General features: G+C 45.5%; 1 long non-coding RNA gene across 1 annotated transcript; it reads right to left on the reverse strand.

Annotated features, from left to right (window-relative positions):
* Positions 1 to 9,831: 9,831 nt before the first annotated feature.
* LOC126528375 (uncharacterized) lies at positions 9,832 to 21,592 on the reverse strand. Its single transcript, XR_011890170.1, has 3 exons — positions 21,444 to 21,592; positions 12,149 to 12,406; positions 9,832 to 10,463 (listed from the first exon to the last, which is right to left on the reverse strand). It is a non-coding gene; the product is annotated as an uncharacterized lncRNA (long non-coding RNA).
* Between the last annotated feature and the right edge of the window lie 5,051 nt (positions 21,593 to 26,643).

Genomic DNA, 26,643 nt, shown 5'->3' on the forward strand with positions numbered 1-26,643 from the left:
AAGCATGACATGCTCGACCTTTTTTGAACAGCTTGACCTTTCAGTTTGATTTCATTATGCTGTCTGAAACGTGGTATGACCAGCACTCAGTCATATGGCAACTGCCTACATTTCTGTGCTTTACTAAAAACAGAGAAACTTCGCGAGGCGGTGGTGTCAGTGTGCTTGTCCGTGATAACATTGATGCAAAGTGCATCAATGAATTTTGCTGTATTACTGATGACTATGAAATCCTATCACTCTTAAGATCTCGAACTGTCTACTCAGTTTTCTACCGTCCAGCAAGCGGTAATTTAGACCAATTCTTCCAGTTTATTGAAAAGTTATTCCTTTACGTCAGTGAATTGCAATTTAAACTTTTGTTGGGTGGTGATTTCAATGTCAATGTGATGCTCGACAACTACATGAAGCGAAATTTTGAGGCAGTTATCCACGGACATGGTTGTTTCAATGTCATATCATCACCTACCAGAACTACTCATAATACATCTACGTGCATCGACCTATTCATTACAAACATTGCTTTAACTAAGATTAAATCGAGTGTTTCCCTGTGGCCTTAGTGACCATATGCCTATATTTCTGAGCCTGAATCATGCATGTTAACGATCAACTGCTGCTGATACCTTCATGCAAGCGATTACGCAGAATGCGTTAGAAAATTTCGATGCCGAATTAGGAAGCATCGACTGGACGGATGTTTATGCCACGCAAATACTGGATGTCGCATATGAAGGTTTCCTCAGGCTATTTTTCTCATGCAATCACAAATATTTCCCCGTTACTATTGTGAAAAAGAAACCCTCCAGGATACGCAAGCCGTGGGTCACAAACAATCTTCTCCATCGAATAAAGAAAAAAAGTCCCTTTATGATAAGTTTATCAAGTCACGAGATCCAGACGACTGGGCCGAGTTTAAACGTTTTCGCAATCGTCTCACGAACGAGCTGCGCAACGCGAAAAACGGTTATCATACTGACTTGTTTAAATCTTGTGAATGTGACAGCCAGAGGATGTGGAAACAGCTAAATCTTCTGCGCAACCATACATCTATTTTCCGGTCACGTATTAACATTGTCAGTAATGGTGTTCAAATAACCAACGAGTCACTACCTGATGCATTCAATGATTTTCTAGTCGGTAATAATAATATTCCTGTATGCATGACTGCCTGCGATTTCATGAAGGCAAGTGTTGCAGACACGATCTTCCTGCACCCGACCAATGAATCAGAGTTAATAGGCCTTATTTCTGAGCTGAGCAACTGCCGCTGCCCGGATGTAGATAATCTGCAGACAAACCAATTAAGTATGCCCTAGATAGTGTTGCCCCATTGCTGGTATGCATATACAACTTATGCCTCGATACCGGAGTCTTCCCGCATAAAATGCAAGTCGCTAAAGTAATCCCGTTATTCAAGCGTGGGGACAGGACTCTTATGACAAATTACAGGACCATATCCATTTTGCCAGACTTCAAAAGGTCTGGAAAAGGTTATATTTAAACGTCTTTCTACATTTCTGGAAAATAAAAACCTCTTAACTGACTGTCAGTACGCCTGCCGTAAAAACCGGTCAACACAACTTGCCTTGTTGGATCAAAAAGAATTTATTCTCAAAAACATCGAAGAGCGCTTGCTCACACTTGCAGTGTTAATAGATTTTGCGAACGCTTTCGACGGCATTAATCATGAACTTCTACTCAATAAATTGTCTAACTATGGAACTCGCGGCGTTGCCCTTGACTTAATTAGATCATATCTAAACTCCAGAGCTCAGTTTACACACGTAAGTAACCTCTCTTTTCAGTTAAGGAACACATGGATAGGAGTGCCGCAAGGGAGCCTACTTGGCCTTCTCCTTTTCAATATCTACGTGAATGATATTGTCAATATTGACAATGACACCAAATACATCATCTATGCTGATGACACTACACTACTGTTTTCGTCTCATCATAACTCAGACTGGTTAAGGACTGTTAATGCAGTACTAGACGAACTACATGTGTGGTCCGTTAAAAGTAGTCTCATAATTAACACTACTAAAGGTAAAGCCATATTATTCCAAGCCAAGAACATAAACGCTACGCTGCCTGCTGACATCACACTTAATTCGGAGAAAATTGAACTAGTGAGCTCAGTTAAGAGCCTAGGGATCATTTTTGATTACGATATGTCGTGGAATAGCCACATATTATAACTTGTAACTGAACTTTCACAGATAGTTGGACTGGTTTTTTCACTTAGGTACCTTCCACGCCATGTAAAAATGTTTATATATAGCTCCCTTTTCATCAGCCATATGAATTATTGCTGTATTGTCTGGGGTACCACATCTCTCACAAATATAGGTAGATTATTCATGATTCAGAGAAAAATTATCCGTGTGATATGTGATGTACCATGGGACTCCCCAAGTGAACCTCTTTTCCATGAACTGAAAATACAGAAAGCGCATAATTTATACACTTACAGGTTAGTCCGTGCATACGTTAGAGAGTGTAAATCGAATAATTGTTGTATCGGTTCCATAGCTAACCCTTAACAGAACATATGCAATTATCAACCACGATCTCCAGAATATTGGCACCTAATGCACCCGCGCACTAATTATGGAAAGCAAATGATTGCTCATACGCTGCCTGCCCGGCTTAACAGACTGATCGCATATGATATAGATGTTTTAAAGTCTTCGTTAACTAGTATGTATAATTATTGCTGCTAGAGCTGGTTTTCTGCTTAATACTTGTACTTGTAGATCACAATATTACTTTTGCAACATCATCTGCTGTTAGTATGCATGACTGATCTGAGTGTCGTATTTCTTTTTTCTCCATACAGCTGATTTCTTAATTTTGCAAGCTAAGTAACTTGCTTTGGTTTATCAACTTTTGTCTTTGTTTCTTTTGCGTTATTTTATTAGTCTTATTCCGCTTTATTTTTATCATTTCCACATGCACTGTTGTTCCCCCTGCTGCTGCCATAAAATCGGTTTTAGGACTTAGTCAAGCTGCTGACGCAGCTTCTTTCCTCAAGACCTGTCCATATTCAAATGTATGTTGTATATGGGAAATAAAGCACTTACACTTCTTCTGTCCCACCTGGCCACAGCAACATCCGGTAGAGCAAGGTCCAGATAACGCGGCGCAACAAAACACGGAGACCAACGCAAACCTACTTGCACGGCGCCTTTGCCACGTTATGAAATCTACCGAGCAACACGTGTGAGCGCACAGAACCATAACAAAGCCTCCATTGTGGCCCGAAAGGCGTGGCCGCTACAGCGAAGAAATAAAAGAGCAGCAAAAAAGATGAGAGCTTGCTATGCCATTTCCTCCACACTTTTCTCTTAGCGCGCAGAGGGGGTAGGGCCTCTCCTCAGTTTCCTTCCTCCATGGTGTATAGTATAGTTCCTAGAACATACTGGCTATTGTGCCGTCCGCGGCCTCCCGGGTGGCACCGGATGCAATGAATGCCGGCGGCTGCCGCTAGGGGCACTGCAGTGCAGGTGGGTGTAGTGTTCCTGTATATGCTCCCGCAGGATATACAGGAACACTAGGTGGGTGCCGCGGCACCATCCGGTCTTCGTAACCCGCCTTGTTTCCACTGCATCGGCAAGCGGGCTGCTGCGCTTTTTGTTTTTAAGCCGTAGCAGCAGCACAGTTCAAATGTGGGCAGCTGATTACTGATTAGGGTCTGTTTTGATTACAACAAGCTTCTTTAGCGCTTGTCGCTTGCGTGAAAAGCACAGCTCGGCTTCGACCAGGGAATTAACCTTATGTGTTTCTATGCTGGCGAAGAGAAAACGTTATTTTCAAGGCAGAAGCCTTAGATCTCCATTTTTCAAGGTCGTGTTGTGAGGCACGACCTGGAAACGGCGCAAATTATTGCGCCGTTTCATGGTCACCCAACCATATCACAGGACCATACCATGACCCAAGGAAGGCCAGAAGCGAACCAAGGCATGTCCAGCCGTGTATAACAGATTGTTAATGATTAGCAAATTTAATTATTGATTAATGATTGGATTAAGGTGAACTAGGGGGATTAAGGTGGATTAGAACGGATGGAGGAGGATTAGGGTGGATTACACTAGGATTTACAAGGCGCTTGCCTTAGTGTCTTTAGGTAAGGACACTTGTTTTTTATTCTAGCGATGATGGCGGCATAATTCCTTTTCAGGATAGCATTTTTTATTCTAATAAAGTAAATGAATTTTAAGGTTACGTTACTGTTCTACTAATTTTATAATGCATAACCATTCAAGGCCGTTGTAGCCGATCATCTTTTCAAATGACTCGAATTTCGCTGTTCTTTTTATTTTATTTGCTGCTGTTTCTGCCTATTTATCTTCCTGTTGTCCTCATAGGCTTGAATGTTTTTGATTGTTTGTAAACCGTGTACCCATCCCCTCATAATGCCCATTGGGCCTCGAGGGTATGATACTAAGTACATAAATTAGCCTGTAAAATGAACTGTGGTGGTCTGTGTACTATACATATTTTATACTTGGTAAAAACGTGCAGATTTCTCTTTATTTCTCATATACGTGAACAAAAATAATGAACGTATTTTTTGTTTGAGCGTACCAAAAATTTTGTTCAAGCGTAACAATCGTCAAACGCAGGCACAAGGCAGCATAGATATGAGATAATGTATACATACTTGAAGATAGATCTAGTGGCAGTGACGCAGTTTAAGGAGCTTCTGCCGTTGCCTTTACGCTTCCCTGTTTTTGTTGATGCCTTTTACAAAAACCGAAGCCTCAGGAAAACACAGAACTTTACAACTGCTGTCAAAAGTGGTTTTTCATGCTCTGTAAACCCTAGTCGTGGAGAGGCCAATATCTGGAGCTGACCTGAAAAATCAGCTAGACTCGCTACATGTAACTTGTTTTTGCTAAAGAACAAAGTAAAAGCATCTTCCATGGCCTTCACAGCGGTTCACAAGGTCTGACTAAGATAGACAAGGCCTCGATCCATTGTCAAAACGGGTAGTGCAATATGAAGCAGCGTCGGCCCTAGCTTCCGCTTTACTTACGCAAACGAATTAAGCCTGCACACTATGGCCGAGAATGTTTGGCAGAGATCTTTCGTACAACATAACCTACAGTACAGTAGTTCAAAGCACTACGGCTCCTTCTTTCTTGTTTTTTTATTTTTCCTGGCACTCACAAGGTACATGCTTAGGATACTTAGGAAATATCTTTGGTATGGCGTAGGGTTTCAGGCGTGTTTTACCGCGAGGAATCTCGTGGCCAACACCGTTCACGGTGATAGAGAACGCATGCTGGACTATGCTATTTTCTAAATGTTTTTCACAAGCCACTGCAGTTGGTGCCAGCCTTCTGCCCGTTCTCCTGGTCATTCTTGCCCATTCTGCTACCGCTCGTGTCAGATGGTGGAGTGAACAAGGATACACGCCCTTTTTTCGAGCAGTAACCGCTTCTACACAACCGCACAAAGCAGGTCATCTCCTTGCATTCTAGCTTCGGCATTTTTTTCACCGCCGCCGCGTAGTTCTCGTAATGACAAGCACATGAACACAGCAGTGACGCACTCACTCTTTGACAACACCAAGAACAAACACGTGACGCTGTAATGAGAGAAAAAATTCAAACATAGAAACCGACGCAACCGCTGCGAAACTCATGTGCGATGCAGACGACACGCGCAGTCTGCACCCACCCGTATGGCAGCGACATCTGACCGCCACCGTAGGCATTCATTGCAGGCGGCGCCACGCTCCTCCATTGAAAAGAGCGTGTGCACGGCACACTAGCCAGCACGTTGTAGGCACTATAGTCTATGGTATGGTATGAATAACTTTATTTAGGTCCTGAGGGATCAGTCTGGGACTGATGCGGGCCGCTCCCACGTCGGTACAGAGAGGCCGAGCCCCTCTGCCGTCACACGGGCCCTCTGGACAGCCCTGAGTTGGCCCGCCAGCACTTCACTGTGCAGCATCCGCTGCCACCACTGTTCACCTCGAGAACCATCACCGGCCAACGCCAAGCAGCGCCAAAGCATGTGTTCTAAATCGAGCAAACCCCCACACTTACTACAATAGAGTGAAACCCCGCAGTCCTTATAAATTTTGTTCATGATGAGCGGGTTAGGGTACGTACGTGTCTGTAGAAGCCTTAATGTAAGCGCCTGTGGCCTATTTAATTTAGAATGTGGCAGGGGGAATGCCCTGCGCACTAGGTAATAGTGCTTGGCGATTAAGTTGTAGGTTAACAGCTGGTCCCTATAGTCTATAACCCAGCTCCATATTTAACTCCTCTGGTACATCGCAGGCGGCCTGCCTCACGAGACGCACTTCGCAGTCTTCCGTGTGCAATATGGTGGATACCACAAATTCTTTAGATTAACGGAGGCCAACCCTTTCGGTTTACGCGGTTATTTTAATATGTTGAAGCACAAGAACTAGAATTTCATGACAATTTCCTTCAACTTTCAGATATACGCATTTGCGGTACGCTTTGAAACTAGGCGTTTCACTTATTACATTTATTGAAATCATTGGTTTGGATTTTTCGACCCGCCATCGTTCCTCAGTGGCTATGGTGTTGGGCTATTGAGCAGGAGGTCGAGGGATCGAATCCAGGCCACAGCGGCCCCATTTCTATGGGGGCGAGAACACTCGTGTACTAACATTTAGGTGCACGTTAAAGAAACCCAGGTGGTCGAAATTTGCGGAGTCCTCCACTACGGCGTGTCTCATAATCAGAAAGTAGTTTTGTCACGTAAAACCCTATCATTTTTTTTGCTTTTTTGTTGCAAGTGATGTGCGCCTAAAGTAACTAAAGTAATGTTTAACAGCCTCGGAAGAGAACAGGAATTTACAATAGGTAGCGAGGCACTGGAAGTGGTAAGGGAGTACATTTACTTAGGGCAGGTAGTGACGGCGGATCCGGATCATGAGACTGAAATAACCAGAAGAATTGGAATGGGCTGGGGTGCGTTTGGCAGGCATTCTAAAATCATGAACAGCAAGTTGCCACTATCCCTCAAGAGGAAAGTGTATAACAGCTGTGTCTTACCAGTACTCACCTACGGGGCAGAAACCTGGACGCTTACCAAAAGGGCTCTACTTAAATTGAGGACGACGCAACGAGCTATGGAAAGAAGAATGATGGGTGTAACTTTAAGGTATAAGAGCAGATTCTGTGAGGGAACAAACGCGAGTTAATGGCATCTTAGTTGAAATCAAGAAAAAGAAATGGGCATGGGCAGTAAATGTAACCAGGAGGAAAGATAACCCATGCTCATTAAGGGTTACGGACTGGATTCCAAGGTTAAGGGAAGCGTAACAGGTGGCGGCAGAAAGTTAGGTGGGCGGATGAGATTAAGAAGTTTGGAGCGACGACATCGCCACAATTAGTACATGACCGGGGTTGTTGGAGGAGCAGGGGAGAGGCCTTTTCCCTGCAGTGGGCGTAACCAGGCTGATAAAGATGATTATGATGATGATGATGTGCGCCTAGGTGCATACTTAGTAAGTAGTGACGCATTTTGAGTTACCTACGGGGAATTTTCGACACAGTGTGGAAGGAAAGGAAAGAAAAGCACTGTAAATCCTTATATGCAGTTCTTTGTCACAATACCGTACATACCATTATGTTTGAAGAATTTTATAGAGGCACGTCATTACGCTTTCCACTCTATCGGCAGCCACATAGTCACTCGTGCACTCACTGACGTAAGAATGAATGCTGGTGCAGCACATACAAAACGGCATGCGCCCCGGAGTCCGCCTCTGTTTTTGCCCACCCACTGCCTTCCTCACGCTCTACTAGACTCTCATTACTGTAAAGACGTCGAACTGGCATCACATCGGAGACTGCCTCATCTAACCCTTTCCGTCGGGCTGTCTCCATAGGAAGACGTGACCTTCTTCGTTGCCTTTCTTCATCCAAAACCGAAGGATTCATTCTACACACAGGTGCTGCTACTATTCGAGATATAGACGTAATGAACGCCATCTCATATGAAGCGGTGACACATAAGTGAAAAAAAAAAAGATTGTTCAATACGAACGAGTCGACGTTTTACTGAAGGTATGGTTTGTCGCTGCTCAAACTACTCGTTTACAGCAACCTTAGTCATTCAGAACAGTTACATTTTACGAAAAAGAGTTACTCAATACAAGGGGCTTTCTTACTAAATGGTGTTGGCCCTGTTTTGAACCACGTCTGCACACGAAGACACTGTGACACTTTCTTTACCACACTGGCGAACCATGTGCACAGCTCGAGGAGTTAAATGAACCGACACTCTTTGGACTTGTTGCGCCGTTATAGTTCACTATCAAAGAATTAAATTTAGTTTTTTACTGTTCCATTTAATTTGTAGTTGCGGCAATTTTTCAACTTGGTACAAAGATCGCAGTTCACACTTTTTAATCGTGAAGATGGTAGACGATGACGTCACCGAATGATCAAGCGAACGACAACTGCCTGGCAATTATGTCGCCTCCTCGAGTGGTTGTCCGGATACCACTGTCTGGTGGTTCGAGGCCAGATCAGTAGAATATCGTTCGGGAGAAGCTGACCCGCAAAAGCAGAACGAACAGAATTTTGTTTTTTGTATTAGAGAATGTTTTTCGCGCTTAAATTTAGCATTGTTTCTTTTTTTTATCTTGATTTCTTTTCTTTAGCGTTGCGTCTCTTCCGGTTCTTATGTTTGGAAGGTAGAAAATGAAACAAGAGAAAACATTGCTGTTCATGGCGAGTATTGTCGCACAGTGCGCCCAAACCATAAGTGCCATCGGCGTCAAAATGAAACGCGAACAGCGGTGTGCGTGGTGCGGTTTGCAACGTCGTAGAGAATAATTCGCCCATGCGGTTTGCGGCTTCTGCGCCAAATTCATTCTTTCGGTCGGCAAACTTGCGGAGTGCGACTAAACCGGATGTATGCGACTGTAAATAATGGTGATGACTAGACGGCGCGCACTATACCTTCCACTTATGCTTGGGCCGCTCGCTCCGCGGTTCACATTTCATTTGACGCTGATAGTACACGTGTCACTATAAGCCTAATGCGAGTTTGTGAGGTATGATGCGAAGGACCACTAGCATCAACACGTCCTGTCACCATTTCCGTAGGTCTGCAAGGACGAGAACTGTGTGGCGAAAACCAGGGTCACTGCGGGTTTTCATCTGCATCGCCGCTGAGGACTTCTCCAAGTACTACAACCAGTGAACCCGTTAATGCTCTAGTCACACAATCGTGAATAATCTCTCACTTTTCTGCAAACTGCCACAGCGTACTTGCAAAAAGAAAAGCAGGGTTGAGCCACGATACCTGCTTTGAGGACACGACCGAATGTGCATAACAATGGTCCGAGAGAGGAGAACTGTTTTCTTCGCACTCAGCACACCTAAAATATCATGACCTACAAGTTTTAAAGTTGTTCCTGCAAAGTATCATAATTCATCACTCAAGGAGCTAAATATGTATCTGCAAAATGTGCGGTTGTAGTGATGCGTTGGAGTCGATCAACTGGCCATCTTGAGCGAAGCCATTGTGGCGGAAGCGGCAATGGACATCATCTTCTCGGTACTGTAAAATTTAATACAGTTATTTGTTCTGATGGTTTGTAGAGAAGAGCAGCACAAGAAATGCCACTGAATGTTTGCTTTAGATTTGCTATAGATTTGATAACTTTTGTGAAGGGAAATAATCAAATGGCTCATGTAAATAAAGGAGTAGTTAGGTGAATTTTAAAAGAAAGAAACATGGACCTGCTAGCCAGAAGTTCAAATAATGCCACGCAGTGCTGGAGCCCGAAACGCTTTATACCACGTGGATTCACATCGTTGTCATTGTTGCCGTGCTTGTGGTGGTAGCCTGATTTTCGGCAATGGCGCTGCACTGCGCCCTGAGCAGCAGTATAATTGTGATGGCTGCCACGACGACTCCGGCAACTAGCGCCAGCAGAATCCAAATTATGATGGATGGATGGCCATTCTTTCTCCCATGCCCCGCCTCTGGTGTGGTTGTTTCCGACGGATCACGAGCTGGTTCGCCTTTGGTCGGGGGTGTTGAGGTCGTTGCTTGGATTGTCTTGGTGTAAGGCTTTTCCGGCACTCTCGTGGTTCTTGCTGGCCCAGGCTTAGTCTGCCGCATTGCCCGCGTGGTGATGGACGCTCCTGTCGTGAGTGATTCGGCGGTAAAGTTTACGACTCGGAACGACATTAAAAGGCTCCTGGACAGCTTCCCCTTGAGTCCATCTGCGTTGATAACACGCGCCGCTACGTACGCCTTCAGCGTGAAGTCCCTGTCGCCTGGTATCGACGTTTCCCACCCGCGAGGAAGTGCGATCGATACGTTGTGCTTAGAACCGGCGGGGAGGGGGTCAAGGTTGCCTTCAACGACATTGGACAGAAGCACCTGGCTGTCGAAGTCCCTTTGAAGGTTGGTTCTATTCGTGCTGCCTCGGATCTCCACTTCCGCCGCTGTAAAAGAAAGAGATGGAACCTCTGCACTGGGCTGGCAATCCCCCCTACCCCTGTTTTGTTTAAATGCTATTTACAGCTTTCTTGTTGTAGTCTAGTTCGGCAATGTTTCACAAAGACGCTAACAGAAGTTTATAATAACTGGGCCGTTACGTCTGTAAAATAACATTGATCAACATGGTCCCCGGCAGAAACGTCGAAAATAAATTGGACGTGTTGATCAGGTTCCTTTTCTTCTAATACATATATTTAGGCTGTCCCATCTATAGTCATCAAAGGTGCTGAAAAAACAAAGAGAACACACTGTGCGAGATATGATTTTACGGCCTACGTCATGCCGTCTTCAGAAGCCTGACTACCGAACACTGAAGGTGTTCTATCATGCCCTTTGTTCTTTAATCATTCTTTTTCTTTTAACTGCAGGGCTAATGTTAGGTCTCTAATGCAGCAACATAACGTAACGAGGGTCTTGAATCCGGCAACATTGATGCCTTCGGGTAGCATGTAAGGGTTTATTGACCAGTCCTTCACCAGAAAAGATCGCGTTCTCGTGACGCCTGCGGCAAAAAGGCCATTCCACGACCGCCGCCAAAGTCTGAGTCGTGGCACTGGCTAACACTCCCAAGGTTCTACTAGGAAAGATAAATACCCAGGAAAGTGGATGGGGAAACAGCGCCGTGGTAGCTCAATTGGTAGAGCATCGCACGCGCAATGCGAAGGTTGTGGGTTCGGTTCCTGCCTACGGAAGTTCCTTTTCCGTCCACTTTAACTTCCATTACTTTATCGTTTCTTAATTTCATTTATTAAGCACAAGTAATTTCCCCTATGTTGTCATTGGTGTCAGTGATTGTTGGCTTCTTATGATATGACTAATAAAAATCGGGCCCGTCGGTTAACCCCTTACTTCTCGTTTAACACTTTGTGCTGCGCATTTGTGTTTCATTGTTCTGGCATTTTTTTTTTCTTCCATATGTCATGAATTCACAAATCATCTGCTGCAAGTTATCATTGCTATTTTCCATGTATTACAAACCCATGAACTATGAAATATGAGAAAAATACCGTGGCATACAAATGAACCTTCGTTAATTCACTCTACCTACTAGTACACCAGGTACGTAAACGGAAGCCGAGAATTTCTATCTGTGACAAAGTTTTGTCGGCTACAGCGGGAGTCTAATCAGTGTAACGAATAAAAAAAGAAAAAACCCATCAACTTCTCCCATGGGCTGGCGTACATTGTTTTTAATCTTTTGAGAGGCGCTTTGCTGAGCATTGCGTTTTTCAGAAGTGTTCCTAATCATCGCTAGTAGCGTAAGCAATAAAGATGTTAAACTCTATGACACGCCTTGAAAGAATAAATTCACATAAATTAATTCTTTCAAGGCGTTTCATAGAGTTTAACATCTTTATTGCTTACGCTACTAGCGATGATTAGGAACACTTCTGAAAAACGCAATGCCACACTTGACTGACTAGCGACTGAAATATTTACGCGTTCTGGACAGCAAAACGTTACCTTGCATCCACAGTGAATTGTACGTAAGAATGCTGTGCTCCAAACACTAATTACAATAAAAAGAAATAAATCTCGCCTCACTCGTATAAGAAGTCATACTGCTCTTGTTGGGTTTTCTGAGTTAATCTTCCTGATTGCGAGAAGGCGGCTCATAGACAATACGCACCCTTTCCGTATGTCATGTGTGCGCCAGGCCAAGTCCAAGTAAGTATGACGACGGCTGTTCTGTCGCTCTCGACGTAACCGTCGAAAATATTGAAGTCGCCCATTTTACCAGGAGGAACATCAGTCTGCCGCATGTCCGCTCTGACGTTAAGGTAGCCGCAGTAGGCGACTCTTTCGAATGGGTCCGTCGGCGTCTTGTTTCCTAGGAGGGTATCCACGAATGTGTAGCTGCCTGGCGCATGTAGGGTTGGTCCATTCGCTGCACAACACATAGTGGTAGCATTACTACCACGACCATTTTAAGCACAGCAATCTAGCGAGGATAGGGGGAAGAGGAGGATTTCCAAGGAAATAAAATTTAAGGTTTCATTTGACGCCGACCCTGCACGTGACATTGAATGTTCTTGCATTACCTGCAGACAACTGCAGTAATATCAGACTGAGATGTGTTTCAGGTATACGTTGGCTATTTCAGTAATACCTGCTTGAAATAGAGTGGTAATTTACGCAGTTTTTTATGTAATACGACAAGCTTCGGCCATACATTATTTTAGAACCCTCAGAATGTATTTCAAGACTTACAGTTCCTATCTATTGCATTGCTAAATGAGGCATCAATTTCCCGTAACCACATCAGTGTTTTTAGGGTTCTATTGAGATTGAAGCAGTTATGTGTCTGTCATACATGATAGCATATACCTTCCATTAAGGGGTCAAGGTTTATGAATTGCCGGTGGTCGTTGTCAGCAAACTCATTTGTAAAACTGAGGTTTTTTAGTGCGCGAAAAGGGGCGAGAGACAGTGGCAAGACGCGGACACTGCGCTAACTTCCAACAATTTTTTTTTATTCCACGAAGCGGTACACACGTATATATAGGTAGCTGACAGCTTTCCTGGTATGATGTCTCTCATGCGAAAGTGAAATCAGAAGTTAAGAAGCTATTTCCGAAATTAAACCTGAGTAAACTGGTCCGCGAAATCGAAAGTAAAAAATCTGGGAGTCTTGAAATGTTTTTTTTTTTTTTCGATCAAAACCCATAAACTAGAATGGCCACAGCGTATTATAGTGTCGGAAGGTGGAACTTGGCAAAAGTCCGTAGGTTCTTTTCTTCAACGCAAGTTGAAATTGCTAGAAGTCAATGGAGCCTTTTCTGACCAAGAACTCAGAAGAAGTAATAGGTTACCTGAACACGCATGTAGGCAGTAATTTGAAAGCTTTCTTTTTAGGTGTAAAATATCTATATTATTCACTACCACATGATGAGTTATTACTATGTGTTCAAGAGGCTATTGATGCTTACGATGAACTGAAGTTTGTAAGCACCATTGCATATCTACACAGGGTTTTCTTGAACTATTGTCCATGTATCTGCGCTCGACGTTCTCCAAGTGGGATGCGAGTGTTTATTTTCAAAAACAAGGAATTCACATTGGCACCCTGTATTGCGCCAATCATAAGTGACATTTATCTTGCTCGTGTAAACAGGATACTGGATGTCAAATTAGAAAACTCATATGTAATAAAGGTATATAGGTACGTTGACGACTACCTTGTGCTTCTCGATCCAAGTCCTAGCGGGGATGTCACGCAAGTGATGATGTCACACACTGTTACGCTTGAAACGCCACAGGATGGTACTTTGCGAGTCCTCGATATAAGCATGCTTTTTAAGGACACCAGGTGTGCTGGACATATGAACCAAGGGCGAACAGGCCGCTACTGTCATTTTCATCGGGCCACTCTAAGTTAGTTAAGGGCATCGCGAAGTCAACCCTAATGAATGCGCTTCGCCGCTGATGTCATCACAAGTGTCTGTCCAGTTTTCTGGCGCAAGTGGATCGCCTGAAACAGGCCGGTTTTCCGCAGCATATCATCACAGCTGTGGCCGAAGGTGTTCTTAAGACCGCAAAACGCGGGCGACAGGATGAGCAGTGTTCTTCACTGGAAAATGCGTGAGTGACGCAGGAACGCGAAATCATACCGTACAGTCGCGATCAAATTGAAGGTGATCGCGTGAGCATCGACCGGCGGGCCTTCCAAGCAGCATAGCGGCCGATTTGGGAACTGAGAAGATAAAAATCGCCCTGCCTTCTTCCCCTATTATGCTCTTCCAGGCTGCAACCATCGACCACAAGACCAAGTCGCCACATTTTTTGTGTTTGTTTCCCCTTCATGGCAATGATCTGTGTGCGTCGCTTCCTCATGCATGTCTTGGCTAACATTGACGCCTCCGTGCAAAGGCTCATAACGCAATCGAAATGAATTCGCAGGTTATGCCGTGAACGGCGACGGGAGTGACAGCTTTTCGGGGAACATGAAAAGAGAGAGAGGGGAACTATCTGATGTTTCCCTCGCGACCGACGGTGATGACGTAACGTGGCGGTGCTCCTTGTTTCGGTCGCCGCTCAAGCGATCACCTTCAAATTGATCGCGACTGTACATCCACGATATCTCGCACAGACTGAAAAAGATTGGCAATAACGCAAATGTAAACGTCATCTTCTCAGCGCCATTGAAGCTGTCCAACTTGTGCAAGGCGAGCTACTGTGGTCCTGAGAAGCCCAGTTGCCAGACAAATCAGAAGGAATGCTACGTTCTTTGTGACAACAACATCATGTATGAACTGCCCCTGTCGTGCGGCAAAAAATACATCGGCCAAACGGGAAGGTACGTAAATGATAGGATGCGTGAACACGCAAATATTGTGCGAACTGGAGGAATGGAGCATCTGGCTTTTCACTGCAGAAAGCATGGGTGCACTACCGTTTCTAAACGGTGCACGGTGATAGAGAGAGAGAGAGAGAAACAACTTTACTGGTCCATTATGAAATGAAACGCGTTAAGCGTCTGATGGGGTGGCTCCCTCTTCGCGGGCTCCATATGCTTCCAGGGCCGCCTGGCCCCTCTGGATCAGTCGGAGCTGGTCTTCCAGGGCGGGGCTGGACAGCATGATCTCCCATCGCTCGTAAAGGGTGGGGATAGCAGGGGGGTTAGTTATGGGTATAGGTGGGGGGTGGTGTATGGAAAAATTGCACTCTCCTATGACGTGCCGAAGGGTGCCTAATGCATTGCACTGAGGACATGTGTTCTTATATCTCTCTGGGTATATCTTGTTCTGGAGGCAGGGGTGGGGAAAGGATCCTGCCTGGATTTGCCTGTATATTGTTTGTTCGGCTCTGGTCAAGGAGTGGTGGGGGTGCGGGAATGTCTTCCTGCCGTCCCTGTAATATTTGACTATATCTCTGTAATTTGTGATGGGTTGCCATCCCCTTGCCTCCTCCTCGTTGGCCCGGGAGTTTAGCGCTCGGGCCTGTTGATGAGCATATTCATTGCCCTCAACTGAGGAGTGAGCCGGGACCCAAACTAATTCGATCGCTTGTTTAGGAGGCGTAGCTTTACCAAGAATTTTTAGTGCCGCAAGGGACACCCAGCCAGATCTGTAGTTCTTGTATGCAGCTTGTGAGTCCGTGACGATCTTGGTGACGTTTGGTTGCAGGAGTGCGAGAGCTATCGCTGCTTCTTCTGCTTCCTCAGAAGACGGAGTGCAGATTGATGCGCAGGTGACCAGCTTTTCTAGCCCGGTGACCACGACTGTTGCCCTCGTGGAGCATTTCGATAGAGAGGCGTCTGTATATAAAACAGTGTCGTCTTCCTCCAGGGTCCTGGAGATGGCTCTTGCCCGGGCGTCGCGTCGTCCGACATGCCTTGTGGGGTTCATGTTGCGTGGTAGTGGTTTGCATTCCAACTTCTCACTCAACTTTTCGGGTAATTGGTCGTGGCGGGTGTAGTGCGATTCTTGCCATCCTAGCTTGCGGAGGACGCTTCTGCCCGCCTTGGTCTGGCTAAGGCGTACCCTTTGATTGGATAGGTGGGCTTCTACGAGCTCGGCTACTGTGTTGTGGACTCCCATTTGAAGTAATTTTGTCGTGGATGAATTTATGGGAATACCCAGGGCCTGCTTCGTGGCTTTCCTGATTATTGCGTCAAGTTGTAAGACGTCCTTCTTGAGGAGCTGCAGGTACGGCGCTGCGTAGACGATTCGTGAGATAACAAAGGCCTCAACGAGGCGCAAGGTGTCCGATTCCTTCAGACCCCTCCGCCTGTTGGCCACTCGTCTGATCATGTTCAAGATTTGGTCTGACGTGAGCTTCAATTTTCTAATCATGGCTGTTGCCTTGCCGTCTGCCTGGATCAGGAGACCCAGGATCCTGAGTTGAGGTACCGGGAGGATCCGGTTCCCTTCCAAAGCGATTTCTATGTTTTCTGCTTGTGTCCTTGATGCACGTGGTCTGACAATGGTCAGCTCCGATTTTTGAGGCGAACAGCAAAGGCCACATGTCTTCACATAGCTGTTGATCGTGTCAGCCGCTTTTTGGAGCGTGTTTTCCATCCAGCCATCCGACCCTGCCCTCGCAGTCCAGAGGGTGATGTCGTCGGCATATAATGCGTGGCCCAGACCATCTATTGACTCGAGAAGCTTGGGCAACGGCAGGAGAGCCATGTTAAATAGGAGGGGGGAAAGGACCGAACCTTGCGGCGTTCCTCGATCCCCCAGGGAGATCGGATGGGATGTCTCCTCTCCTATTCTGATCCTTGCCGTTCGGTTACGAAGAAAGTCTCGGATGTAGTTATAAGTTTTCACTCCACAACCCGTGTTGCGCAGGTTGCGGAGGACACTTTCATGTGTGACGTTATCAAAGGCACCTGTGAGGTCTAGCGCTAGTATCGCTTGCGGCGCTTGCTTCGTTGCTCGCTTAATTACCAGTTCGTTGAGTTGTACGAGAACATCCTGGGTGCCCAGGTGCTGCCTAAAGCCATACATTGTCTCTGGCATCTGATCGGTGGCATCAAGATGTCGCTGCAACCTCTTAAGTACCATACGTTCCATGACCTTCCCCACGCAGGACGTGAGGGATATCGGTCGCATGTTGTCGATGTGAGGTGTCTTCCCAGGCTTGGGTATGAAGCGGACTTCTGCCTCTTTCCATTCGTGTGGAAGATTGCCAGACTCCCAGACCCGGTTCATATACTCGAGCAGCTGTCTGCGGGCCTTGTGCTCGAGGTTGTTAAGTAACTTGTAGGTAATGGTATCGGGTCCCGGCGCGCTGCCCCTGTTGCTCTCGGAGATTGCCGAGATCAACTCGGTGTCAGTGAATGGCTTGTCTAACGCTTCATTGGTAGGTCCTGCGTAGTCGGGAGGTGCGATATCACCCTTCTCCGTTTTCAGGTACTTGGCCTTCAGGTCGTTGATGAGTTTGTCGGCACCCCCAGTATAGTTGTTGAGGGTGCGCGTGAGGCTTCGATTAGTGGCGCTCTTGCTGCCGAGAGGATCGATCAGGTGACGAAGGAGGCACCACGTCTTCCTGGCAGAAAGGGTGCCCTGCAGTCCATCACAGACGCTCAGCCAGTTCTCTCTGCACAGCTTGGACGCGTATTCAGCTGCTTGCTTGTTGAGATCATGGATGCGTTTGCGAAGTTTCTTGTTGTGTCGTTGTTTCTTCCAGCGTCTAGTGAGGCTGTGTCGTGCTTCCCAAAGGTGGGCAAGCTTTGCGTCCACACAGGGTGTCTGCAGTGTGGTCGCAATTTTCTGGGTGTATTTTTCTACCAGCTCGAGTTGTTCCTTAGCCCATTCCCCATACGATTTGGTGCTGTTCGTGTCCTCGTCTTCATCGGCTGCTTGCCTTTTTCGAAGTTTATCCCAGTCAGTTATCTTTGTTGTTCCCATTCGGGCCTTGAACGCGGGCCCCCTGATCGTAATATTGAGGATATTGTGGTCCGACCCCAGGTTCGCACCTGTGTTCTGCCACGACACGTCCAAGGTTTAACTCAGCAGGGTAAGGTCTGGAGTGGTGTCCCGGGTCGTACTTGTGCCCATGCGGGTGGGAGTGTCTGGTTCGTTGAGTAGGGCTAATGTGTGCTGATCCATGAGGTTCGCCAGCACCCTGCCTCTCTTGGAGCAAAATTTGTAACCCCATATTGTGTGAGGCGCATTGAAATCTCCTAATATCAATAGGGGTCGGCTGTCCGCCTCTCTCTTGCTGTCGAGTAATGTGCCCTCTATGTCGAGGTTCTTCTTGGAGGGCCGACAGTATGCGTTCAGTATAAAGATGTTGTCTTTGCTTCCTATGCCTCTGCTGTGAATTTCCAAGAGAACGTGTTCACACCCTCTCTGGGTGGTAATGTGCTGCGTTGCAGCTATGTTGCTTCGGACTAGGATGGCTGTGCTTTTCTCACTGGGATCGGTGTATGTGACGTACCCCGCGAGTTTTGGTCGCGAGTTCGTTTCTTGAATTGCAAGGATATCCGGTTTGTGTTCCGCATTATCTATGTATTGCTGTAATTCGCCTATTTTGTCCTTAATTCCTCGGCAGTTCCATTGGGCTAAGATCATTGTATCTTCCTTCCTATTTTTACGCCTGGCCGCCATCTTGGCTCAGGTTGGTAGTCGTGAGACTACTCGCCATGCACGGTTTCCCATACGGGGCTCCCTTTTTAGCTTTTTGAGTGGTTAGTATCAGCTGGTTGACATTAGCTTCTAGCGCGTCGAACTTGGCCATCTTGGACGCTATCAAGCCGATTTGGCTGGCAAGCTGTGTGACCATCTCGGTGAGGGCTTCAATGGGCTTGGCCCACGCCGGTTCCTCAGATGGACTCGATTCAATTTTCTCTGCCTCCATTGCTGTTACCGGGGGCTCCGGTTGAGCGTCCCTCTTGGCAATTTTGCGTTTTGTGACATCCTCGCTGCTTTTCGATTTTTCTAATGCCTCCATGCGCGCAAGAAGCGCGCTGATTTGCTCATTTTGCTTAACTACAAGCGCTTTGAGTTGCATGCATTCCTCACAATCTTTCTTGGGAGTCTGGGGAAGGGGAGGGAAATCTTTGTTGCTAAGAGCGATAGGAGATCTAACTGCCCAGCCCACCTGTTTAGCGGCGTTCCTCGACGGTGTCTGGCTCCGGGTCTTCGACCTTGAGCGCGACTCCCGGCGGCGCCCGCTGCAGCTGCTGCCGGCCACGTCACCCGGCGACGACGCTCTCAAGCCCGGCTTTGAGGCGCAGCTGCTGCTCCGCCCTCGTCCGCCTTCACGGGAAAGAGAGTGATCCCGGTACCCTGACGTAGCTGCTCCCTCCCGACGTGGCGGTTTGGAGGCTTCTGCAGGCGTGTAGTTGGTATCTTTCCGCTCCCACCGGCGTTTCCGTACCACGTACGGGATCTTGAAGCGAGCTCTGCACACCTTGTCTGCGGTCAAATGTTCTCCTCCACAGAGGTCACACTTGGGGGTACACTTGTGCACGGTGATAGGAAGAATCCCAACGCAAACAACACATGAGATTATTCAAGCGGCGAAGATCGCTAGTTTGGGGAGCGCTTGTGTTAGCGCGCCTTTAATCGATCTTTCAAAAAAAGAGCACGGTTTTTTGAACGTGACACAGAAAGTGGCCTGATGGAGATGACATTTTATTCTTGCAATTACATTTTTTTTTTGCTACGCACGCTCGTTTTCTCATCTTCGATATCAACTTAACTTTCCATTACACATGTCTCGTTTCTGTCTCACTTGATTAGAAATCATTACATATGCGCATGCGTACGGTGGTGTCTGTTACTGATGTTACTGATCCAAACATTGTCAACTTATTGATATGCACAAAGCACTTCCACTAGGCAAATCAATTTACAGGTCACGCTCAATGGTAGACGTAAACGGTGCAGTGCAATCGACGTGCAACACACGATCCTATGCATGCGCCACTACGCTGCACATCGAATTGTTCATTGACATGGTTGAAGATAAACAGTACTAAAAACACAAGGTCGAGAAGACGAACATGTACGATGGACGGGCGCTATAACAGGAACAAGAATGACCCGAAAGTAAAGTTATTCATGGAGACATCAATCTATGAAGTAATACTGCGATTTTGTTTTGTCATGCTAAAGCACATTCCTAATATGTACTTCCTAACAACCACAGATTCTTTGCGCAAAATAAAATAACTCTATATGGTTTTCACGGATTATGAAAAACCATTTTATTCAATCACTCGAGTCACGGAGGTTTTGCGTAATCACCTGAAACAGGCCGGTTTTCCGCAGCATATCATCACAGCGGTGGCCGAAGGTGTTCTTAAGACCGCAAAACGCGGGCGACAGGATGAGCAGTATACTTCACCGGAAAATGTGCGAGTGAAGCAGCAACGCGCAATCATACGGTACATCCACGATATCTCGCACAGACTGAAGAAGATTGGCGATAATGCATTAACCTTGCATTGAGGGGTCAAGGATTACGAATTGTCGGCGGTCATCATCAGCAAACTCATTTGTAAAACTGAGATTTTACGTGCAGACCTTGGCAAATATTTATAAAGATTCCACAGCTGAATTGGTTCCGCTCAAGCAAACTAGAATGTTACATGTCAAGAAAGGGGCCAGGAAATGAGATACAATCTCTTCAGTGCTAATCGCTGCTTGCTTAAAAAGTATTCAACCAATATACTGGGAAGGCTCGGGAGAGAGAATCAATGGCGAGGATCTATCAACCTTCAGTTTGCAGATGGCATTGTCCTGTTCAGCAACAATGGGGACGAATAAGAAAAAATGATAGAGTACATTAAGAGAGAGAGTGAGAGTATAAGAGTGCGGTTAAAGGTTAAATGCAGAACACAATGATAACGTTCACCAGCCTGGTAAGTGTACGATTCAGGATCGCCAGTCAGCCTCTAAGAGTGTGTATAGGAGTACAGGAGTATTTAACTATGTAAATTACACACAGGAGACCCTGATCATGTGGAGCACATATACAGGAGGGTAGAAATTGGTTGGTGTGCATACGGCAGGCATTGCCAAATCCTGATTTGGAGCTTACCAATGTAGTCGAAAAGAAAATAATATAATCACTGCATTCTACCGATGCTAATACACGGGACAGAAACATATACGTTAAGAAGCAAGCTCGAGAACAAGTTAAATACCGCACAAAGAGCAACAGAAAGAAAAATGTTTGGCGCAGTGTTAAGGGACAGGAAGAGATCGGTGTGGATCAGAGAGCAAACGGGGATTGCGCATATTCTAATTAATATGAAGAGAAAAAAAATGACTTGGGAAGGTCATGTAGTGCGCAGGTAGATAATGGGTGGACGATTAGATATACAGATTCAAAGCGGTAAATTTGCAGGTGGAAATTCGAATGAGCTAGGGCAAGACAACGGTAACAGGAGATCGCATGGACAGGCCTCCATCCTGAAGTGGACATGAATATATGGTGCTGATGAAGATGAATAAGATAACTCTAACCTTGGATGCCTATTGAAAGCGCAGTAGCAGTGACCGCATTGAGCGTCTTGTATCTCTTGCTTCAACGGGAATGCCGAAACTGCAGCGCAGAAGAAGCTGCCGGCACTACGCGGACCCTGCAAACATCGCAGATCGCTTTGAACATGAGGCTTGCGCGGGCGCACACTTTGATCACGTCGCAGAACCCTTTGAAGATACGGCACCCGCAGAGCCGCGCTGTAAGCAGCAGCCGCCGGCGAAGAACCATCCCACCCTCGCCTCACTCCCGAGCTTCGCGTGACAGATAAGGGCGCGCTTCTCTCGCTCCAGCAAGATTGGGTCTCATTCGCCGGCTTCCCTCGCACTCTATTCACTGGAACACACACCATACGGCACGCGACAACGATTTCATCGCACTTCCACTTTATTCGGAAGCTCACGAAGACGCAACACCAGAGAGATGCCTATATATATGGCGTCGCAATAAAAGATGAACACGGCAAGTTCCAGGCATTATGTGCCGTTCTCCTGCTCACACGAATTTCTATTTTGAACAATTCTTGTTATCGCACTTGAACAGCAACACATTTGCTTGCCTTAGGCTCCGTACTGCACAACGACTCTTCCGCAATAAAATCACCTACATTTATGTTAATGTCTCAGTAGTCATTTTACCATTTATGGCTAAATAAAGACACGGCGAGTGAGACGGCGCATTGCACGGTAATGCACGATTGATCAACTCACGAGGAAGCGCTACCCCCGCCTCGGAAATGGAGATGTCACGAGGGAATCCCGGCCTGCGGTGCGCATGGCTGGTCTTGTTGTCCCCGTAAACATAAGCCCTGACGGCGTACCTTCCTTTGCCCGTAAACTGGGTGAAGTAGCCGGTGTACCAACCATCGTTGGCCAAGTTATCAGGATCTGCAATATTAGTACCAAGGGCTGTTGAAAACGCTATCAATTACGGACACATTTGAATCAATCAGTTTCTTATGGTTTAATTGCTCTAGAGATGAGCCAAAGTGACGTGAAAGTAATTTTTTTCAGTTATCACGTAACATGGCTGATTTGGAAATTTCTGAATTGTGTATTTTTTTCTTTTTGTAATATTATGAGGAACGCTCTTTACCTGTTAAAATTCTGTATCCCGTAAATGATGATTGCGCTATTTTTTGTATCGAAGATTTTATGCTTGCCAAATGGTTTACTGATGTCTACCACTGTCGCACTGTAATTGAGTGTCGGCGAGAGTGCGAAAAGCTGCGCATTTTAAAGCCTTCTGAGTGGGTACGCATACCTGTCACTTTCCGTCGAGAAAACCTTAAAGGACTGCAATGACCCCGTTCCTGTATTAAAACAGAAAAAAATTGTTTCGGTGTCTAAACGTAAATGCTCGCAGCATAGCAAACAAAATCGCCGAATTAGAGAGTATTGTAACTGCCAACAAACCTCATGTTCTAGTAACAGAAACCTGCTTGTATAATGATACCACCGACTCTGAAATACCACCTCGCGGTTACGGAATCTACAGACATGAGAGGGATTCCCGTGGCGGCGGCGTTGCAATTCTCTTCCAAAAAACATTGAGTGATTCTAGGATGCCTGATATAACAGGAATTGAATGTGTTGTTGTGAAAAGTTTTCATCACGAGTGTAATCTAATCATAGGAGGGTTCTATCCACCTCCAAATTGCGACATCACCTTCTTTCAAAACCTTAATGAGTTCTTGTGCGCCTATAAGAATAAGCGCTGCAGTATGCTACTTATTGTTACTTCAGTAAACTGGAATAACGATTTCCCTGAGCCCCTCTTAAGTGCTTCTGAACCTTTCGTAGATATTGTAGCACGTTAAAGAACCCCTGGTGGTCGAAATTTCCGGAGTCCTCCACTACGGCGTGCCTCATAATCAAAAAGTGGTTTTGGCACGTAAAACCCCATAATTTTTTTTTCGTAGATATTGTAGTGCTTCCCAACCTTTCACAGCTTGTCAAAGAACCTCCCTGTATTCAAAACAACACACTATCAATTCTGGACCTTTCCCTTACATATACTGCCGTAGTCCGCCGCAGCCCACAAATTCAGGTTTTCGAAGGTATATCGAATCACAAAATTGTATACCTTACGTTGGAAGTGAATTTTGCTCCATAGATTAAAAAACAAGAAATAATTGTCTCAGATTTCTCCCGTTCCAGTGATATTGATGTATCGGACGCCCTAGATGGTGCTTTTCCGGAATTCCATGCCATGTGTGAATCAAAGGAACATTCTATTGATGATATATGGGGATACTTCAAGTTCCTGGTTGTGAAGTGTATCCGTGATTTTGTATCTGTGAAGCGAAAAGTGCTGCGGAAGCGCCATCCTTGGGTAACAAAAGAAATAGTACGAATAGAGCGCAAACTGATAGAGGCAAGAAAACAACTCAAGCAGCGCCCGACTGTTCCCGCAAGCGATCGGCTTCTTCGCTTGCGTACATTATTAGCTGATAAAATAAAAAAGCAAACGAATACTATAAAAAAATAATACTAAAAATTTTCTCCTGTAATCCCCAGGAAAGTTTGGCAGCACTTATCGCCAAAAAAGAAGGCTGCACCCAAACTCTGTATCGGTGGTACCTTTTTAACCGACAGTGCTGAAACTGCAGATGCGCTCAACCGATATTTCTGCTGAGCGTTTACGCGTGACGACGGTATCAGCCTACAGTTCCCTAGCCATGAACACATTCTGCCGATTGGTGATGCCACAATTACTGAGGAAGGTGTGTTAGCACTTATGCTTAACCTCGACACTAAAATATCGACCGGAGCTGATGGCATCCCGAATGCGTTTCTTTCCCCGTGCGCCGAAGGGTGTTCATAGTATTTAACCTTAATATTCGAGAAATCACTGTCATGCGCGGAAATTCCAACGGACTGAAAGTACGCGAAAGTACCAAAACAGCGAACACCAAAACAGCGAATACGTCCCTGCTCACATCATACAGGCCAATATCTTTACTATGCACATGCGCAAAAACCCTCGAACACACAATTTTCAAGCACATTTCCGCCTTTCTTAACGACAACGCTATAATTGACGCAAGACAACATGGTTTCCGGCGAGGTTCTTTTACTGTAACTCAGCTCGTAGAAATAGTTCACGAATAAGCGACAGCTTTAGGTAGACAAGGCCAAATAGACTTAATATTTCTCGATTTTGAAAAAGCATTTGACCGCGTCTCTCATTCCAAATTACTTCGTAAACTAAAACCCATTTTAAAGAACGACCTCTTAGTTAACTGCATTACAGCATGCCTTTCATTACGGAAACAAGTGTTCAGGCCAACGGTGCAGCTTCGACAGCCGCAACTGTAGACTCAGACATTTCAGAGGGATCAGTGTTAGGGCTGCTCTTCTTATCTTTATCAACGACGTCATCAGTGACATACGCGTCAAGATAAAGCTTTTGGCAGATGACTGCATTTTGTACAACTAAATACGCAGTTCAAATGATCAGGAAGCTTTAAACACCGTGCTATCTACAATACAAACATGGTGCTTGAAATAGCAGATGAGTATTAACCTTAAAAAGACTGTTGCAATGACCATTACTCGCAAAAAGAATCCCTTAACCCATACCTATAGCATTAACAACCAGTCTTTATCAGTCGTAGCTACGTACAAATACTTGGGAGTAGTAATAACATCAGATCTTAGGTGGAATGAACATGTAACACACATTTATAATAAAGCAATGAAGAAACTAGGCTTTTTCAGGCGATCAATGGGAAACGCTTCACCTGAAGGAAAACTCTTAGCACAAAAGCTTTCATCCAACCCATTCTAGAATACGCTGCGATTGTTTGGGATCCGCCCACACAAACCAATATCACTAAAATTGAGAAAGTCCAAAGAAAATCAGCCAGGTTTATTTTCAATTCGTACAGCTGGCGCACATCCCGATCATCTCTTCTATGAGCTGCAGAACTGGAAAACCTTACAATAAGGTGTTACCGGGACAGAATAAAATTTTTCTTCTTACTGTATAACAATCAATTAGGAATAGATAAAACAGCATATATTTTACCAGCTAGTCACCGCTGCACGCGCTCTTATCACAACAGAAAGGTTAGAGACTTTTTCTGAAGGACCAATGTATTTAAAAATTCTTTTTTCCCGTGCACGATTTCCGAATGGAACGCAGTAGCTGCCACGACTGTCGAATGTCCAATGGTTTCATCCTTTCTTTCAGCACTTTGTCAATAAACCATAGCGTTCATCCCTCGTTTTTACCAGTCAAATTATGATTGTGAAAGGTTTCCCTTATGTTGTTTGTCATGCAGATTCTTGTTCAGTGCCTGCTATCTTGTTTGATGCAATTTCATGTTTTTTTTTTGTTTTTTTCCAAATGCCTACTCCTGCCTAAGGCCTGGTAACAAGGCTGGCAGTACTCGTAAAATATATAAATCTCTTCTCATTACACAAGTCGCATATGAAGTGCAGAATGTATATTGAAACAAAATTGATGCGGTGACCCCAGAATTGACAAAAACCAAGATACCGTATTTATAGGATGCCGTTTCTGGCACAAACACTACTCATCTGCTTTGAACATACAGGTGAAAATTCTTGATCAGCTTTCTTTTTAAATTTTACTTCTCCACCAATCTCAGAGGTATTAAGGCCATATTCATTCCCTTTACACTTCCATCGCTGCCGGCCGCGGTAATCTTTTTGCTATTGAGGGCATACCAGCGGCCAGCAAACCAACAAATTGGGGTAATGTGATTTGCTATGCATGGGCGAGATAGAGAAGTTAAGGAGGTCAGGTGAAGAAAGGAGGTTTGTAGTTTACAAAGCAGTTTACTTTAAATGCCTTCTGGGACACCAGCGACGAGCATTCCCACAGAGTTTGCGATAGACACTACCATACAAAACTGCGGTAGCAATCCTTACGGGAGAGCTGAAAGCAAGGCCGTTGAGTCAGCATGCGAATGGTGTTTGTGGCGCTTGAACGTGCCTATTCTTGGACCCCCTTGCTTCGATCCGCTTTGGGATTTTGTAAAAACATTTATACCAAAATATTGCTGCGTAAATGCAGCAGTTCGCAATCATTACGCACTATCGTAAAGACTGCAAATAGCTCATTCATACTGGCGAATCGCAGAGGTCATGTGGCGTAATCGCAAAACGACCCGTCGTCCATTACATCGCCACAAATAATCTCTTTGGTCGCAAA

Source organism: Dermacentor andersoni, chromosome 9, assembly GCF_023375885.2.
Source record: "Dermacentor andersoni chromosome 9, qqDerAnde1_hic_scaffold, whole genome shotgun sequence".
Lineage (NCBI taxonomy): Eukaryota > Metazoa > Arthropoda > Arachnida > Ixodida > Ixodidae > Dermacentor > Dermacentor andersoni.